The sequence below is a fragment of the Myodes glareolus genome, chromosome 2, assembly GCF_982192425.1.
Source record: "Myodes glareolus chromosome 2, mMyoGla1.1, whole genome shotgun sequence".
Lineage (NCBI taxonomy): Eukaryota > Metazoa > Chordata > Mammalia > Rodentia > Cricetidae > Myodes > Myodes glareolus.
In genome coordinates, this window is record NC_142027.1 from 48427323 (window position 1) to 48443804 (window position 16482).

A 16482-nucleotide genomic window follows, 5' to 3' on the forward strand; every position below is an offset into this window, starting at 1 on the left:
AACTGAACTTGCACTTCCCTAAAAATATGACAGACTTTTTTTTTCTACAGATGAAAGTTATGTTGCATCTGTTGGTATGATCCTGTAGATAGAATTCCCCAAGAACATGGAACCTAGCCAGAATGTGGCTGGGGTAATTTCTGCAAATATTTATGCAATAAAGAAGGATAAGATTAAGCCTAGATTAATGTAGATAACTTTACTAAGGTAGAGTTTAATTTCAGTAAATCAGGTTATTTTTGACATTGTACAACCGTATTAGTAATTGCTGATTTAGACAAAATGATCAATAAATACTAACTCTAGTAAAAAGGAAGTTTCATGAACAGACTGTTTACCTACTGTCAAAGCACCTCAGTACATACAACTCATTTACTACAAAAGGAAAATTAGAAGCCTCATTGCTGTTTAACCTGGTAAAAACATTGTTAATTTTTTTTATTGCAAAATAATAAGACCAATAAAGAGCAGGAATGGTGGCAAAGCCCTTGAATTGCAGCACTTAGAAGACTAAGACAATACGATATATTTTAAACAGAGATATTTATTATGTAATGGTTATTAATAGTATTAATTCTTTGAAAACTTTGTACACTCAAGCAACATATTTTTGATCACTTCTATTACTCACCCGAACACTTCCTAGATTTATCATTCTGTCTCCCAACCCCTCCCAAATTTTTTCTCTCCTTTTCTTTTCTTTTTTTCCTTTTTCCTATGGGTCACTGAGGATTATATTCTGCATGTAGAACCCCTGGGGCGGGTGTCTTGTCTGTGGCCACTCTAGAGAATTGCATTGGACTCCAGACTCGAGCATGGAAGTGAGGTGACAAAAAGAACGGCTTGTGCCAGTCACGTGATTACAAAGCTGGGGTTTCCTGCAGGGCTCCAGGAACAATAGGAATGCCCACATTTGCTGTGAACTTTTACCAGTCTTACTGGTCATTCTTTCCTGGTCAAAGGGGTCCTCGATGGACACCACTTTATACTCTCGGATGAAGGACTTAAGCAGGTTAGCTCACTGATCGGGTGTCATGTGCCTGCTGGAGCCATCAGGAGACTTGACGTCCAGGTCATATTTGCCAGACCTGAAGAACTCAGAGACAGCCACGTCCATGATGATGACAACGTGGTTAGTGTAGCCTGAATTCCCAATTGCGTTCTTCACAACTTCAGAACTTGTTTGTTCTTCTGGGTATTAAGCGCAAACCTTCCCTCACCACTCACATTGGTGGCATCCTTTCCATATTTCTCCTTGATGAGATTCTTCAGATGCTTATAAACTTCTGCCCCAGTGCGCATGGCTTCCCAGAAGCTGGATACTCCCACAGGGAAGATCATGAACTATTGCATGGCCAATTTGTTCTCAGTATGAGAACCTCGATTGACTGCAATGAAAGCTGGGACTGGTAGGATGACGTCAGGGTTGCTAGTTAAGTCAGCGATGTGATAGTAAAGGGGTACTCCCTTTTCTGCGGCACCAGCTTTCTAGGCAGCCAAAGATACTCCCAGGACGGCATTTGAACCAAATTTGGATTTATTTTCAGTGCCATACACCTCAGTCATCACTTTGTCGATCTTCTCTTGTTCAACAACATTCAGGTTCTCGCTAACCACAGTAGATGTGATAGTTTTATTGATATGCTCAACACCCTTTGAGGCACGCTTCCCCATGCAGAGGATCTTATCACTGTAATGGAGTTCTAGGGCCTTATTGATGCTGTGGATGCACCGCTGGTCACAGCAGCTCCAAAGAGACGTTTTGAGGTGTAGAGATCCACCTCAACGGTGGGACTCCCACAGGAGTCAAAGGTCTCTCCGACATGGAGCTTGAGAATAGACCTGGCCCTTGGATTGCGGTGCAGAAAAGTTTCTGCAGGCACCCTGTAGAGCGTCTAGTAGAGACATGCATGCGACCTATTCCCCAGCTGCTCTCCCTTTCTTTTCATACATAGCCAGAAGAGTTCAAATTGTTACGTCCATGTACCTACCCGTGTGGGGCCCATCCACTGGAATATGTTCAACCTGCTAAATGCCAAAACCTTTAAAGAAAATTAATTTTCCTTCTCCCAGACGATATCAAATCTCAACTTTTCAGCTGGAGTGGAGGTTCGTGAACCGTGTCACCCTCCATGCTGGAGTGTTAACTATCTTGGTTTTGTGCAGGGCAAACACACCTGCTGAAAGCTCATGATCAAAGACATCAATGATGTCGGGAAGACAGGAGCTCTCCACTTCTCCCTGACCCCTGGCTCTTTTGCTATTTCCTCTCCCTCTTGCAGAGCATAGCCTGAGCCTTGATGACACAGATATCCTATTTGTGGCTAAGCACTCCACTAGCAGCTGAACCTCTCCATTTTAATCAGTTTGGAGTGTTTATAGTAACCGCTGTTCAAAGCACAAGGAAATTTTAGTGAGGAAGTCTGAGTTGTACTAACCTGTGTGTAGCAAATGTAGAGTGTAATTACACCTTATATACTTAAAATCACACAGTTTGAAATATTTCTATACCCATGGAGTCATCACTAGAACTAGGAAAACTAACGTGTCTATCACCCACACAACTTCCTTCTTGCTCCTTTCAAACACCTTCACCCTCCTGTAACTACTCACCTGCCTCCTTAGGAGGGATTAACATATTTACAATAATTTCATCGCAAAAGCTCAATAGCCCTACAACTTTTTGCCAGTTTTTTCCCCTTAGTATATTTTTGAGATATTGAGATTCCTCCAGGTTTTTTTAGAATGTATCTGTAACACTCATTTAAATTTCTAAGTAGGAATGCATGTGTGGGTATATGATAATCTGTTTATCCACTTAGCTATTTATAGAATTACAGATTATTTCTAGTTTTAAACTTTACAAATAAATCTATAATTGACACCTATATCTAAGGATTTATGTAGATGCATGGGTAAAATGTCTAAAGGTAGTTTCACATTTCCAAAGCAGTGCTAGAGAAATCTAACTCTTCATATTTGTACCAGACTAAGAGGTGTGGAGTGCTACATTTTCATAGTGTTCTCTTCTCCTCTCCTCCAATTCTCATGTACTTAATGGCCAGATAGGTCCTTAATGTTTCAATTTAAGTAGTTTGTCTTCTTTTTCTTGGCCTCTACCCCATCTTGTTGAATTTATTGAATCTTTAAATACATATATATATATATATATATATATATATATATATATATATGTGTGTGTGTGTGTGTGTGTGTGTGTGTGTGTGTGTTCTTTGTTTGATGTGTATATGAGATAGTTACTTTTTTATTGCCACAAACCAATACCCAACCAGAAGTAATATAAGGAAGACAGAATTTGCTTTGGCTCAGGGTTTGAGAGCATAGGCACCGCAGTGAGACCATGAGGCTGATATTTTCATACAGGCTCTGCAGCAGGCAATGAGAGTGCTGGTGAGCATGTTGCATTTCCCTTTTCTACTTTTAAGTAATCTGGGATTTCAGGCCATGACAGAGTAGCATCTACTCTGTGATTGATTTTCTGTACAAAAGTAATCTCCGGAAATGCTTTCACAGACACACCTAAAGATATGCCTCACGAATACTGTAGGTAATTTTCTTCCTTTTTTCTTCTTCTTTTTTCTTTTTTCTTTGAGACAGGATTTCCCTGTGCAGTATTGGAGTCTGTCCTGAAACTTGCTTTGTAGACCAAGTTGGCCTCTCTTAAAGAGATTCACCTGCCTCTGCCTCCCAAGTGCTAGGATTAAAGGCGTGTGCCACCACTGCCCTATAGGTGTTTCTAAACCCAACCCAGCCGTCAAAAACATTGACCATAGTACCTGTTCTGAATATTTTCTTCTAGTCTAGTCTAGTCTTTCTTTCTGTGCAATTCTTTGAAATTAAAAGAGTAAATTGGGAGCATGGGGACTGTAGGAGAGGGTTGAAGAGGAGGGGAGAGGCAAGGAGGGGAGCAGAGAAAAATGTAGAGCTAAATAAAAATCAATAAAAAAGTATAAAGCCAAAACCCAAGAAAATAATTAAGTGCTACAACACACACACACACACACACACACGAAAAAAAAGTAAATGATCCAGGTACCCTGAAAAAAGATTGATTTTGGTGGTTTGATTTTATGACATTTAAATACTGTTTCATGTTTTTTTACATTCTGAGATATTTTTCAATTACCCCCAAAATTTTATGTTTTGTTACATGCATATATATCAATTTAAAATTTAATGGCTTTAAAATTTTTATATTTAGTTTTTATGACATATTTAAGATTCTTTTTCAATTTTCTCTCATTGTTGATTTGTTGTTAACATTTTTCTGTAATAATAAAATTTTTGTTGATTATCTTTTTATTGCTAATTTTGGTGGTTTGTTTTATAATTTTCTCTTCATTATTCCAGTTAAAGATAAATTAAATTTGATTTTTTCTAAGAATCAAACTTAGAGTTATAAATATTTTTGTTTTTGTTTATTCTGTTTGTTTGCTTTTGTTTTATTTTTTCTGTTGTTTTTTTGTTTTGAGGGACAGCGTGAAAGATAGTATTTCTCTGTGCAACTTTGGCTGTCCTGGAATTTACTCTGTAGACCAGTCCGTAGAACTCAGAGATCTGCCTGCCCATGCCTCTCAAGTGCTGGGATTGTCTGTGCCACCACAGTCCAGTTGAAGTGGTAATCACAAAGTTTGCATGAGTCCATGCTGGGTCCTCTGCATGCATATTACAGTTGTTAGCTGGGTATTTCTGTGGGACTAATACTGAGAACAGGCGTGTTTCTAACTCTTTTGCCTGCGGTGGGACCCTTTTCCTCCTTTTGAGTTGCCTCTCATAGTCTTTACATGAGGTTCTGTGTCTTGCCTTAGTGTATATTATTATGCCGTGTTCAGCTGGTAGCCCTGGGAGGTCTGCTTTTTCTGAAGAAAAAGGGAGGAGTGGATCTGGAAAAGAGAGAAAGTGGATGGAGGTAGACTGGGGGGAATGGAGTGAGGGTGAACTGCATTTGGGATATTTATTTGTAGGATGATTTCTATCTATCTATCTATCTATCTATCTATCTATCTATCTATCTATCTATCTATCTATCTATCTATCTGTGTTTTCAATACATCCCAAATGCAGTTCATCCTACAAATAAAAGATATAATTTTCTGTTTCGTTTCTCATTAATCTTATATTTTAAAAATAATATTCTTGCTTCTGTAAACTTTACCTGACTTCTCTTAAAATTCTTAATGTGATCATACAACTCATTTGCTAAATCATTTTTTGCTTTTTCAAAATACATGTTTAGAAATTAAATTTTTCCTCTACTTACTAATTGTCATTACATTTTTATAACTGTTCAGTTTAATACTGTTTGAAATTACTTTGAGAACCCATAGTATTTTAACTTGCAAGTAATTTGTGCTTGCTAGATGTATTATTGATTTTTATTTTAATTATAATGTACTCAGAGAGTATTGTGAGGCCTTGATCCTTTAAGTGTATCCAGATTTATTTAATGGTGTAGCATATTGTCTTTCTTAGTGACTACATCAAGCTAACTTATAAAGTGTCTTATTGGAAAGTTGTCATGTGCACTATTCTGCTCCCTAAGTGTCACCTAGGACAAAGATGCTTTGCAGACCCTGCATCCATTCATTTTCTCTAGATATTGTTGATTTTGCCTTCTTTTACTTATTATTTGTATAATCTATATGTTTCACCTTTTTCTATTACTTTCTGTTTATATTTGAAGTGTGTCTCTTTTAGACAATATTTAGTTCCCTGTTGCGGCTTTATCCTCTCTGCTCACCTCTGCTAGACAAATGAAGCATTACAAGTGCTGACATGTTGTTGGAATTAGCCTTTCATGAATCCTCGTTTGTTTTCTTTTTCATCTCTCCACTAAAGGCAAGTTTCACTATTCTTCATGTGAAAGATGTCTCTTTCTAACACACATGTGTATATTTGATATTTGTACACTGATTTTTAACTTTATTTTTATTCATTATTACTGTCTGTGTGAATGATGTCTCTGTGCAAGTGAAGTCATGTGTCTTCCATTACCATGTGGTGGTAAAAGGACAGCTTTAAGGTACTAGCTCTTTTTCCATTGTGGGTTGCAGCTCAGATTCTCATTGTAGGATTGAGCTCAGGTTTCAGTTGTGGAATTGAGTTCAGGTTTTCATTCTGGGTTCTACTTCAGGCTTTCATTGCAGGTTCTATTTCAGGTTTCCATTGTGGGATTGAGATCAGGTTTTCTTTGTGGATTCTAGGTCAGGTTGTTTTTTTTTTAATTTTTATTATATTTTTTTTAAAAAAAATACCAATCCAAATTCTCACTTCCTCTCCTCCTCCCATTCCCTCCACACATCCTCCCACCCTCCTCTAATCCAAAGAGAGGGTAAGGCACTCTGCTTTGTGGAAGGTCCAAAGTCCTCCCAACTACATCTAGGCTGAGCAAGGTGTATATCCAAAGAGAATAGGATTCCAGAAAGCCAGTACATGCAGTAGGGATCAACCCTGGTGCCACTGCCAGCCTCCCCCCACCCCAGTCTGTCCAAGCCATACAACTGTCAGCCACATTCAGAGGGACTAGTTTTGTCCTAGGCTTTTTCAATCCCAGTCCAGCTGGAGCTGGTGAGCTCCCAATAGCTCAAGTAGACTGTTTCAGTGGGTGAGCCCATCGTGTTCTTGACCTCTTTGCTCATATCTCGGGTTTTCATTGTGGGATTGTGCTAAGGTTTTCAGGCTTGCACACCAAGTGCTTTTATAATATAGCAACTTATAAAAGTAGGTAAACACAGCCCCTCTAGACCTTGATTTTGTCTCTTGTATAATGAGAATTCATTATCAACCATGAAAACCCCTGTAGTGGCAGTGCTCAGAAGCCTGATGCAGGAAGTTTATGAGTTCAAGACCAATCTGGCATCCATAGAGGGCACCTGTCTCAAACAACTAACCATCCAATTAACTGACTAACCCATGAAACCATAATTACATAATGACATTCTCATGACTTATGAAAATACATCACACATTTTACTACTGTCTTAGTTAAGGCTTATATTGCAGTGAAGAGACACTATGACCATGACAACTCTTATAAATGAAAATGTTTAATTGGGGCTGACTCACAGTTGAGAGATTCAGTCCATATCATCATGGCAGGAAACTTGAAGGCATGTAGGCAGACATGGTACTGAAGAGGTAGCTAAGAGTACTATATTTGGATCTGCAAGGAAGCAGGAAGAGAGCACAGCCACTGAGTGTGTCAGGAGCTTCTGGAACCTCAAAGTTCACCCCTAGTGATACAATTCCTCCAATAAGGCCATATCTACTTTAGCAGGGCAGCACTGCCTAATAGTGCCAGTCACTATGAGCCTGTAGGGACTTGTAGTATGAAGTTGCTTGTTTGTTCCTGGCCTCCCAGAACTGAAATAATCACACAGAAACTGTATTAATTAAATCACTTCTGTGCCTAATTGCTCTAGTTTCTTATTGGCTAGCTCATACATCTTAATTTAACCCATTTCTATTAATCTGTGTATCGTCATGTGGCTTTGGCTTATCAATGATTTTTTGTCCAGCATCTGTCTTTGGTGGGGCTACATGGCTTCTTGCTGATTCTGCCTTATTTCTCCCAGCATTCAGCTTAGTTTTCCATGCCTAGCTCTGTTCTGCTCTGCTATAGGCTCAAAGCAGTTTCTTTATTCATTAACCAATAAAAGCAACATATATACAGAAGAACTTCCCACAACATTTTCTCTTTTCTGTTTAAATAAAAATGAAGGCTATAACCTTAACACAGTAAAGTTACATATAACAAAAAAGGTATCAAGCAAGAATTACAGTTACAATATTTATATCTATCTTTTATTATAACTAAGAAAAACTATAATTATCTATTCTTCAACTCCATCAAAGACTCCAGAAGGATATAATATGACCTAAATAAAGAGAAAGTGCATTGTATTCAACTTCCAAAACTCTAGAATTGACAGAGACATCTTACTGCCTGAACAATGACCCAAAGTTCTTCTCTATTGTTGGAGAATCCATCTCCAACCTACAGGCCTATAGTATCCAGCAGACTTTTCCATGAAGCATGAAATTTGAAGATCTGTTCTGCTTGTAATGACAAAGTCCATAATTAACTTTCTTGTGTGTCATGCAGAATGTCTGGCAGATGCTTTTATGCAGCAGGAATCCCAAAGGACCATCTCCTTTTTAGGCAAGTTCAGCAGTCATTTCTCTGTAGGTCCTGCATGTCCAGTTCATATGGTATAGCATCAAGCAGTTCAGGAAAGAGCAGTTTCTTACCCAAATGACTAAGCAACACCATGAGGAGCCTCTTTGGGGCTCATCATCCTCTTGAAGTAACTTGGTGCTGCCAGGAGCAGATGAATCTCACTGTTATGAAAAGTCCTAAGATTTGAAACATTTTAAATGTCATATTTTGTAGTCTTTGAAAGGTTTGAAGAATGCCTATTCATCTAAAATACATCTCTGTACATCTAGAAAATCTAACTAACATGACTACAAGCTTGACTATTTTAGATGATCATCTTTTAACCTATATCTGTTAATTATGCATTAATTTTTAAATGAGCTGAACTAGCACAATACCTTAAATCAAGAACAGATATACATATATACACTGTAGCAAAATTGACCTTAAATTTGTATCAATAAACCAACATCAATACCAATGCAAATTCCATTTAAATATCCCCCTTTAAATGTAAACGAGTAAAACTAATTTTATACATATACACATACAGGATTTCCCACATAAGGGACCATTTTCATTCAAACCACCAGAACTTTCATATTTATTTTCCCTTTTACTTCTAGGTTTAACTTGTAGATATATGTTATGCAAGATGGTTTCTTCAAGTTAAACTAAAATTCTAATTGAGTACTTCAGAAAATTAACTGCTAACAACCCTAGGCAGCTTCTAGTTTTTAAACTCACATATGCTTTGGACTAACCAGTATATTTGAGGAAATGGTCTGTACTTTTCTATGAAAACAACTTTATTCTTTACTTTATATTTTTGTGAAGAATAACATTAAAAATAAAATATTAATTTTGGGAGAGTTGGAGACACCTAATCTAATCCTTGTAGAGGGACTTTTAAATTTGCCCAAAGTCATAAATAAACCAATGATTCGCTCAGCAATATTCATATATTTATTGTGAGATCTAAATTGAAATGAACCATTTTTATCTCAAGAATATAAAAAAATTTAAGAATACTTATTTTTCAAATTTATTAAGGGCTCAAAAAGCCCAGTCAATTGATAATTTCAGAGTAAAAGTAATCCATCTGTTGTGCAGATCCAATGACTGGACAGGGAGTCCCTCCTTGGGACAGCATGGCCCCCAGAAGCTGACAAATCTGCTCTGTTAAATCTTATATTCTCAACATGTATTTAATTCTTTGTGAGTCAGGGTGTTTCATTTCTGTGGGGGAGGTCATGGTGTCTTCACAGATTTTCAGAAGTCCTTTGATGGAGGAAACAAACCCTTCCCCTATTATAATACTCTTTGCTTTCCAGTTTCTCTGATGATTGGCTTTGGACCCTGCCTACAATTCCCTTTCAGTGAAGACTGGTAGTTTTGCCCAAATGTGTAACAAGTAGCTTTACCTATATTTCTACATCAAAGTGCTGTGTCAGGGACTTGTTAGAGGATGATTTGTGGTGAGGCTGCAGGGCTTGTGGTTATTTTGAATCCACTTTTGTACAAGCAGGGCAGGAAAAAGTTGTCGTGTATGTACCAGGCAGATAGATGTTGAAAGGGCACTATCAATTACGATTCTGACAAACCCATATCATCTTGAATACAGTCACAGAGAGGCTAGTTCAAACAGGCAAGGCCGTAAATACTTCTGCCTTGGAAATACTGCTTTCCTAAATTTGACTGACAGAAATATTTGATACTCTAGAAATAAACTGTAATAATAAATACATAATAAGATAGGTCCTGTGGGATTTTGTTGCATAGCCTATCTCCAGCATAATTTTTATCTTTTTTTAGTGGTTGTCATTATTTGAACTGACTTGTCAAGTCTATGAGGGTAGGAGTCATGTACTGTTTATCCATACATTGTAGCCCCCCCTTTTATAAAAAAGGTGTAATTTAATGCCCAAAACTAACTGGGAGCTTATCTTTTGGAACTTATTAAAAATAATTTCAAGTCTACAAATAATAACACGATGAGCAGTGTGCTCTCTAGAGCAATTCTGGATGAACTGTGTGTATTTGATTTTTCTTCATATTTAAAACCTCAATATAATTTTACATACCAAGACGTTGCTGCTATCAGGTGAAACATAAAAGTAGCACAACTGTAGAAATGCCATTCCCAGGTGCTGTTGGGAAAGTTCCGTAGAGCATTTGTGATTGTCACTTAATTGAATAGTGTATCTAGAGTTAGTCACATGGAGACTCTAACAGGATGGCACTCACAGTGACTTTCTCTACCTGTGTGTTCCTCCAATTACTATCTCTCCTAACAGTGACTGCCACATCAAAAGCACCCACTTTGTAACCATTTAACTATTTTCTAAACCATTCTCTTCTCACCTAGTTTCATTCTAATGACATGTTATTTTTAGAATTAAATTAGGAAAAAAAAAGGTACAAAATTAGAGGAAGAAGGATCCAATAGTCCATATGTGCTCGATTCATTCTTAGACAAGATATTTTTTTTTCACTTGGCACTTTTTGGACAAAAACAGGTGGACTGAAATCACAAACCAACAAGACAGCATCCGATCATCCCTGTCAGGGGCTGGTCATTGCCTGAGCTGGTCTGTGCTTCATGCAGCTGTTCTGGCTCCTGCTTCATGGATGCACAGTGTTCTCCCCTGAGAAGTCGTAAAGGGGGATGAAAGTGCTGAGAACTGATCATCCTAAAGTAGCCTTGAAGAGACTGGAAGTCACAGGTCTCTAAGAATCTCTGCTTTTTCCAAACTCTTTAGAGTATCAGTCTAAGGTGTGTGCTCTATTTAGTTTTCCAGAGTGGAGTTAAGTCTCCAAAGCTGGTTTCCTAGCGCTTTAAATCATTTTACTGTATCCTTTTATATGAACTTGCCAGTCTTCCTTGATTCTCCAGATAAACTAATTATAATTTTACTGTAAGCCTTGTTTCTGACTCTACTTCATGGAGAAAATAAAATAAGACACACGTACAGATAAAGGTAATGCCCAAGCATGGTAAAGATAAAGTCAGCCATACTAACAAGATTTTTTTCTCTGATAATACCTGACTTGGTCAAGGTTCCTATTGCAGTCAAGAAGCACCATGACTGAAAGCAACATGGGGAGGTAAATGTTTAGTTTTTACCTTACATGCCCCAATCACAGCCATCATGAGGGGAAGTCAGGGCGGGGACTCAAGGTAGAAACCTGAAGTTGAGAACTGGAAAAGAGGCCAATGTGGAATATTAATTACTGTCTTGCTCACAGGTCAGTCTGACAAGAATGTTTTCTAGTCTGTGTCAAGTTGCCATGGAGCTATCCAACACAGCACGTTCTTTGTGAAGGTGGCACCAAATGGGGTACAAATTTTTTCCTTTGGTTTGAGACATACTCTTATTTGGAGACTGGGATGACCTCAGCATTAGAGATATCTGCTTTCCTTGGACTCCCATTGCTGAGATTAAAGGCATGTACACCTAGCATGCAGAACACGTGGCATGCAGAAAACTTTTGATGACCCTGCTATGAGACTGCCCGGTCTGTAGAGACCATGATAATGCCTGATGCTCAGAAACAGAAGACAGGAAAAGAGCATTAATTTTTTTACTTGGTTTTTGTTTTCATTGCATGTATTTATCTACATATGTACCTATGTATATACTTATGTATGTATGTATCTGTCTATATTTCTATCTTCATCATCATCTGTCTATCTGTGTGTGTGTGTGTGTGTGTGTGTATGTGTGTGTGTATGTTTGAGAGAGGGGAAGAAAGAGAGAAAAAGAGAGAGAGAGAGAGAGAGAGAGAGAATGAATTTGCCCCAGATAGTGTGTGTGGAGGAGGTCAGAGGACAATTAGTAGGTGCCACCTCTCTTCTATCATGTGGATTTTGGGGACTGAACTCAGGTTTGGCAACAAGACTTTACTAGTTGAACCATCTCATAAACCCCAGAATATTTAAACTTTTCATGATCAACTGTAGAAGGCTGGAAGCAAAATTTGTGCCTCTTTATTCTGGACTCTATAAATTAGGAATGGGAGTTTCCTATCATTGGTCACTTGGCCACGATCCCATTCTTTATCCCAGTCACGATCTGTTCTATCTCATTTACTTTACTTGTTTAAATCTGCTGTTCACAGTTTTAGCTGACATGCTGCTCACTTTCCACATCTTTCGGCCTATTTCGTGTCACCCACTTCTCCTGTAAATTTATCTTTTAAAATAAAACGTGTCATGCAAAACCCTTTTTTCGTAGATGATCAGCTTTCCTTTGTTTTCTTCTGGGGAAAGAAGAAAAATAATAAATCAAAGGGTGGTGTGCTGACACATCCGTCTCTAGGCTGGGCAGCTTGCTAATTGTACTGGAGTCTTTGATCACAAGTCTAATGGATGGCGCTAGTCCGTTCCACTGCTGCCCTTGGACACAGCTAGTTGTCATGTGAATATTCTCATTCCATGTGGATAGGTAACCAGGCGAAAACATGTTTGCTTTTCATTATTCTAGGTTCTTTTGATATCCTCTAATTATTCAATAGAAATGGAAAAACCAACTTCCATGAAGATAAGAGTTAGCAAAGAATTGGGTAAAGTGAGAGATTCGGGCCATGCTTAGACAACTGAAAGCAAGCAGATTGTGCTATGGTTGGGCTTGTTATTTCAGTTCCTCTGACAGCACGTTCAGAATCCTGCAGTCTAGCTGTGATTAATTGTCCAACTATCACTTGCTAATATGGCAGTGTTAAAAATCAGCTCTGCTGCTGAAGATTAGGCATGTCATCTAGAGAGCATAAAAAAACTTAGAGACTCAAAGCGAAATATTTTACCAAATAATTAACTGGAAGCTAATCAGTGCCATTGATGAGTATGGAAAATTTAGCCTTTCTAAAGACCTACTGCCCTCTTGGCTCTCATGCTGAGACAATTCTTCTTACAGGTCTAAGTACCTGCTATTTTTGGTAGATACTGAAGCTGTTAGACTATCTTTATATGGTAGACATGGCTGCTAAACGTTAGAAAATCAGCTGTTGCCACTACTTAGACAATATTATTTTGAACAGTATTAAAGAGAATAACGTATTTGGGTGTTTGGGTCCATATAGAGTTATGAAGAATATGACAGATAATTTCTTATTGAAACACAGAAAGGCCACCTTGTGGCAATGCATGGTTAATTCTCATGGTAACACTGAGGTGAGCAATGTGATCGTATATCCTTTGTTAATCAGAGAATTCAGGCACAATGATTAGTTGTCCTGTATAACATCAGAGACTCAGTGGTAGAAGTGTACTTTTTTCTGAGTTAGAGTGATTCAAAAATAGTCTCCTAAAAAAATCTGGGATCCTAGTCTATTTGGATGTATACCTTCCTAAGCCTGGATGGAGGGGGGAGGGCCTTGGACTTCCCACAGTTCTCTTAGGACTGGAGGGGAAGTGGGAGAGTACTGGGGGAGCGGAAGGGAAGTGGGAGGAGGGGAGGAAGTAGAAATTTCTATTTCTAGTAATAAAGTAAAAAAAAGTTCCAAAAATGTAATAAAACTCAAATATTATTATCAAACATTATCTATGTTGGCTGTTGAATAAATACCAAGATGGGGTAAAAGCAAAGTGAAGTTAGAATTTGCTGTCTGAGGGGATGAAGGTGTGTTCCAACACTTACAGAATTCCCAGCTTACCCATGAGGCCTCTAAAGTTCCCAAGGAAGATGAATATCCAAGAAAACCTTATTCATTAATTAACAATAATATATGCACCTAACAGTTTAGTGTGCTATGAATAATTTTATAAGACTTTATTAACAAGGTTAGTTTAGTTCCAGACCAAATAAAAAAATCACTGGATTGGAAAACGGGGTTAAATTTGTGTCATCATTTTTAGAGCTAAGAGGAAAATTTGAGAAACATTGATCGCGCCTTTTCCCCTTGACTATTTATAAACAGACTCATATAAGAATGTCCTGAAAAGACCTACAGAAACAAATTCTCAATAATTCTCTTTAGTCCCATATCCCAGACATGTCTGATCACAGAATCTATTCATTTTTGAGAAATTACTATTCCAATCTGTCTGGTGAGTCTCAAAACATAATTTTTCAGGGGAAAATTGTATGGTACTATCATTTCACGTTTTTAAATGAAAAAATAAATAATTAATTCATTGTAAATAGAGATATATACATAATCATAAATAGATGTGGTGCCCTTACCCTGTGCCAGGCTATATTCTTCTCCTAGAACATAAATAGTGACAGAGACCTCTGTCCCTAGAGACGATGGTTCCTTTGAATAGCTGTCTTCCTTGGCAGACACACGCAGAAGAGGACGACTTCATTGGTAATCAAGAGACTTCAGTCTGTGACTTTCACAGTCCTCCAAGAATCAAACTGGTACTTCAAAGAGATTAAAAACTAAAAGGAACACATGATACCCTTTCAAAGCTCAGACTTCAGATTTGATGAAGGCTGTATCAAAATGAGATATGATTCAGATATCAAATTACATTTGTTTAGTCCCGCACAGCTTAATAAATCCCAGCCGGATTTAATAAACATTCATCTTGTTTTAATTGCCATGTAGTGTGTTTCAGTGGTCTCATCATGCTAAATGATTCACTTCAATATTTACTGCATGTCATTTCTACTTCTAAAGCAATCTATACATCTTTAGTTTGTGTTTGCAATCCAATTTATTTTTATCCTAAACCTGAGTGATTAAGATTTTGCTTTAACCTCTAATTTTTAAATAAAAAGCCTATATTTTCACAATTATATCATTATTAGCATTATTTTCATGTTTATTCTCTTACATGATATTACAAAATAGAGAAAAAATTATTAGTAGATATGGAATAAATTATTAGCGAACTTTGGTTTTTCATAAAGATGCAGAAACTGTGGAAAATCATTCTTCTAAAATACATACACACATATATCTATGTATATGTTTAGATATATATTTATATATTTGGAAGTATAATTTTTATTTGTATGTATGTACTCTATGATTATTTAGAAAAAAAGGTATATTTTCTATAATGAATTTGACAGAAGTCACAGGTTTTGCCCATGCTGGTCTTGATCTCACAAGGATTCTCTTACTTCAACCTCCTTCGTGCTAGGATTAAAGGCATGCTCCATCATGCCTGGCTCTGCAAGTCATAGGTTGCAAAGACAATGAAGGATAAGAACACTGAGTGAGTTCAAAGAAGTTTTAATTCTGAGAGTCAGAATAAAGCACAGTTGTATATTGGTCTCTTGAGAACCCTTGAACTCTGGCCTGGTTAAAGATTTTCTTGTTGGTTTTATTTTAGAATGATACGTGCTGTGTTTTCACTGTTTCTAAAGCTCTGAATCTGTGTCAGAGATATCTCAAAAATAAGAGACTCTCACAAAGTGACACCATATTACTGTAAAGCAGTTTTTGCATTGGGTGAACAAACTTCTGAGGTTAAATCCTGAATTGCCTTCATGCTCTTCCATTTCAAGAACTTTACAGGAAATGAATGCTTGTCTGGTGATGGAAGGGACTCATCATGTAGTCAACGAGGACAGTGGAAAGTTCTGGCTGCGGTATATCTCCAGACTCTCCAAGGTTTAGAATCCTGGAGTAGAATATGGGATATTCTTGTTGGTTTGTTTTCCTGATGTAGATAGACAATAGTTAGCTATTTTTGCAATGCTTGCTAGTGATTATAGTCTTGGACACAACCATTCAATCTCAAGTAAGGCCTGAGATTATATGACAAATGCAATTTCATTAATTCAGTTTTATTTGAGGTTCTGGGTACAACAAACAAACAGAATATCCTCCCCTTAATAATTCATATAGTTTCAATAGCAACTCTAAAAATAATTATCATAAGTAGAAATAAAGTGAAAAAGGAAAACAAGGGTACTGTAACTAAAGTAAGAGGCTCAGTAAAAGGACTTCTGATGCCATTTTGCAGCCATCTGAAGATCATTTGAAGCCACTTCAAGCCAAGAAGCAATCTGTGGAAGATATTTGGGGGAAGGTGGCTGGTAAGGACAGGAAAGCACTGAACAAAAAGCTCGAGGCAGTAGGCAAAACCTAGCAAAGAGACTGGTTTGGAGGCAGTAATAAAGAAGTTAATGGGTAAAGAGGACAGCAAGTAAGCAGATTTAGACTGTGTCTGAAATTGCAAGCTACTAAGCAGTTAAAAGTCAAGTATTAAGAACTGATGTTTTTAACAACCTTTCTATGTGGTGGAGAGTCCTGTAGGAGAGGATTCATGAACAAAGGGGAAAATGTACATTGAGGTTACTGCAGTGAGCCAGATAATGAAGGTTATAGGTTGGAGCAGAGCA

General features: G+C 37.5%; 1 protein-coding gene and 1 pseudogene across 2 annotated transcripts in view; one reads left to right on the plus strand and one right to left on the minus strand.

Annotated features, from left to right (window-relative positions):
- The window catches only part of LOC125392699 (enolase-like), a 37464-nt pseudogene extending 32213 nt beyond the window's left edge, over positions 1–5251 (minus strand).
- The window catches only part of Lsamp (limbic system associated membrane protein), a 2072304-nt gene that overhangs the window by 1386166 nt on the left and 669656 nt on the right, over positions 1–16482 (plus strand). The window lies entirely within an intron of this gene.